Source organism: Apodemus sylvaticus, chromosome 3 (genome assembly GCF_947179515.1).
Source record: "Apodemus sylvaticus chromosome 3, mApoSyl1.1, whole genome shotgun sequence".
Classification (NCBI taxonomy): domain Eukaryota; kingdom Metazoa; phylum Chordata; class Mammalia; order Rodentia; family Muridae; genus Apodemus; species Apodemus sylvaticus.
The window spans coordinates 152,590,208-152,594,445 of record NC_067474.1 but is presented as its reverse complement, the minus strand read 5'-3'; positions in this window follow the sequence as shown (position 1 = coordinate 152,594,445).

Sequence of the window (4,238 nt, the reverse complement as noted above, 5' to 3'; positions counted from 1 at the left end):
GCAAGGCCTTTATTCCTTTATGTTGTAGGAGGCTTCTCTTTGAATGGCCTAGCTGTGGCCGCTATGACCTCCTGAAGACACAGGCATGTCCTCCCCACTCCCCTAATGCACAGTTGTCCTCCCCACCTTCATCCCAAGACTGGTGGTACCCCTCCCTGTGTGATGACGGCCATGGCAAAGTCTTCAGGAACACTTTCCTGATGGTGCACACGGCCCTGGCTCACCAATGCACCAGTCTGCCACACCTGCTGTGCTGAGGTCTGCCCCACTGATGTCAGTCCCCTGCTGCGTGGAGCTCTGACTGACAGTGTGGAGCTGGTGGCCACAGCCTGGATGGAAGGACATGCTGAGGTCTGAGGACAAATGGCCACTGCGGTTCCCCTCTGTCCTTGGGTTTGTGAGGCACAGCCCCTTTGCTCAGGCTGCTGTAGGTGTCCACGGTGGGTGCTCTGGGTAGGAAAGAGCTTGTAGCTGGGAAAGACAAGTGCTTCATGAGCTGTAGAGGGCCGAGGGGTAGCTGGAGGGGCTTCAGCCAGCACAGGGCGCCAGTTAGACCTCAGTCTGTAAGGGCTTTAGAGAGTACCTTCAGGGTGGCCTCTCCCCTCCCTCTGCAGTTTTCTCCCTTCTTTATTTCCATTTCCAGAAACACACTTGGGGTCGCAGACCTGAGCAGGCAGCAGGGTTGCTCTGCCAGAGATGGGCTGTGCCCAGGACAGCAAGTCACAGTCACGGCACGCCTCAGCCACTCCGCTGCTTTCCACACTGCTCTCCTACCGTGTAGAGCAGCCCATGCCACTGGTAGAAAAATAGTCCTGTAGCTGGGTTCCCCCCATCTCCTCTCCATATTAGCTTTCTGTGTAGTGTCCCTCCAGTTCCCCCTACTTTTCTGCCTTCAGAGTTGAGTGACAGCCCTCCCCAATCCAAAAACACAAAGGGAAGACTGTGCCCCCAAGTCTCTAGGTAGAAAATGACAGGAACATGGAATGGACAGGGACATGTCTAGTGAGGTTTCAGGCCTCTGCTGCACGGATCTGGTCCCTCAGCACCCTTGGCTTCTGCAGAGGTGCCCAGGAACCAACCCCTCCCCTCCCCGCCGGCTGTGCCCTTTGTCTTTTCCCAGAAAGCTTTGTCTTCCCACCTTTTAGCTCTTGCAGAGGGCATTGGAAACACAAAGCCTGATCTTGTCCTCTAGTCCCTGCCCCCACCTCAGATGAGCCTTCAGAAGCTTTGGAGCTATTGGCAAGGGGAAGCATTCTGTTCTACTTGAAGTTTCACTCAAAATTCAAATCCTCTGGAGGCCCTGCTGCATTGCGGGGTTGGGAAGCTCTGACTTCACCTCTCCTCTGCCCTTCTGGAATCAAACACGAGGATATTCATGGGTTTAAGGATCCAGTGATGGGCACCCAGCTGGGCACAGGATACTGGAGCAAAGCTGTGGCGCCCCAGAAGTGGCCTGCGCTGCCAACATACATAAATACATACAGTCTGAACTTGACACTGTATAATTTAGTCCAGAACAATATGTATTTTGAACTCATTTAGGTGGATGACTTCTGCATTCTGAGTGGCTGGGGAGCCTTTATTGGGGCACATTTACTGTCTACAGAGGCATGCCTTTGTTCTGAGACGTGGCTTTTGGAGGGTTTTGCTGAGCTGTCCCTTTGACTGAATGTCACCCTCTCCCAGCTTTCCAAAGACCCAAGAATGCAGTCCCACAATCCTGCTGCAGGAAACAGACACTGGGCTAAGGGAGATGGCTCTTGCTTTTGCTGTTGGTTCTCAAACCTCTGTTTACATTTTTTTTTTAATGTAACCAACCCATAATTGCATTTTGCTTGTCATGGTTCAATCTGATTGCATTGTTGGAAGGACTATTTTTGAGCTTGTCCAAATAAACTCTGCAGAGTATTTCCACAAGGATATAGTCTATGGAGCTGGGTCTGCCTTCCTCCGGACTGGATGGTTTCCTGTTGCATGCTTTCTAATTGCATACATGCAAAGGGGTGGAAGGGAGAGAGTGGAAATTCTAAGTGCCGAAAAAAAAAAGTTAAATGTAGGAGAATAAGCTCATCTGGAAGCCATCACCACTTCCTTCAAGTGTGCTGAGAACAACGGGTGGTATCTAGGCACACATATCCTGGGCAGGCGCAGGAGAGATGTCCTGTGTCCAGCAGGCAGCTCTGTGTGATAGGGCAGCAGCAGAAGAGCAGAAGGGTGGGCAGGAGGGAGAGGCAGGGCCATACGGTAGGAAACTGCAGACCTGCAGGCTGGCCAGTCAAGCCCTGGACCCGCGTGCCCGCTCCATCCCTCACCTGCCAGGCACCGGCGGGAGGTTCCGTGTCTTCAGACTTCAGTTTCTTTATCCGTAGAGATCAGGGGCAATCCCCACCCCGTAGGCTTTGCGGTTCATTTGGGTGTGCTTTTAGCACACTCATATAAAAAAACACTAGGGCAGAGCGCAGGGTTCAGTGATGAAGTGCTCGCCCAGCAAGAGGCCCTGGGTTCCACCCACAGCACACGGTGTGTGGTATTAGGGCAGGCTGGCTGTGCCTGAGCTCCTGCCCCACCCCCCACTCCATTAGGTTCCGATGCGTATTGGTGCAGCCATACAACTTCCAGCCTGAGATCCTACATAGCTTTCTGACTTGTTGATTGGACACGTGGACTTTGAGTAGCAGCAGGCTAGGGTGGAAAGGGGAAAAGAACGACAAGAAAATGGGGAACCTGCAAAGCAGCCCTCCCCACCCCCACCCCACCTAAGAACCATGCTGGCTACTGAGTATGTGTGTCCAGGATTATAGACTCACATGAGTGAGTTTATGTGTACAGGTGTGTGAAGTGCCAGCAATGATCAGAAGAGGTAGGTCACTGCATCCTCTAGATCTGGAGTTACAGGTGCCTGTGAGCTGCCATGTGGCTGCTGGGGACAAATGTAGGGTCCTCTCCAAAAGCAGCAGCTGGTGCCCTTCACCACAGAGCCGTCCCTCCAGCCTCCTGCGTGGGTTTCATGTGGGCTCTGGAATCCAAGCTCAGGTCCTCAGACTTGCCTGGCAGGCTCTTTACTAACCACTCCATCTCCACAGTCCCACGGCTCCACAGCGTCAAGGAGTGACACCTTTGAAACCCTAAATATCCTGTCTCTTAAACCACTGTCCACTTTAGCATCCATATAAACCATCCTTTCTAAAACCATCCTTATTCGGTGAGACAGCCTTCCCCAGCCCCCATTATGTATTCTTGGCTGTCCTGGAACTCAATACTCAGACCATATGGCCCCCAACTCAGAGATCTGCTTGCCTCGGCCTCCCAAGTGCTGGCATTAAAGGCATCCCACCCCCTTGAGTAATACTTTGAAGCCCCTAAACTAACTTGCTTGTTTAGTGGGTGGCCTTTCCTGATCACTACCCGTCAGCGACTTTCAGTCTGAAGAAAGGCTTCCTCTTGACTATAGAGCAGCAGTTCTCAACCTTCCTAATGCTGCAACCTTTTAGTGTTGCGGTGACCTGCAACCGTAAAGTGATTTTTGTTACAACTTCATAACTAATTTTGCTACTGTCCCAAGTAATGTAACTATCTGTGTTTTCCCATGGTCTCAGGCAACGCCTGGGAAGGGGTTTATTCAGCCCCACAGGTTGAGAGCCCCTGCCTGGCACAGCGTGTCCTCTGTTTATCCCAGCACCTGGTTTGCTGTGTGGTCACTCACCCAATCTCCTGTTGAGGAAGAATGTAAAATGGCAAGTGAGCTCATAACATGGTCACATATGCCATCCAAAGAATTGCTTTCCCTATAGACTGTGAGAGGTCTGTTTTGTCCTCAGACGGTAGACTGTGCTTGAGAGACAGAAGACTTGCTGCCCTCCAGACTTTGCCTCTCTCCCACTTTATTACAGATAGAACCGGATTCTGCTTGCCTTACTATGAAAACTTGTTTTGTTGGATATAGAAATGATTGAGACCCCCCTCGAGGGCCAGGAAACAGCCACTGAATAGAAACCAGAGTCTATTCCCCAGCAGTCACGTCTACACAGGTTTTGCCTGTTTCTGCCACACTGGGACCAAGCCTGGAATGGCAGGCGTGCCAGGCAGGCGTTTCACCACTAGCCACATCCCACCAGTCAGGATGGGGCTCCCTGGTATTTCTCCCCCCCCCCCCCCAATGAATTTGTCTAGAGCACAGAAATGTTAAGGAAGACCTTGCCCTGTGGGATATTAAGCTAACTGAAAGGAGAGGAGAATCC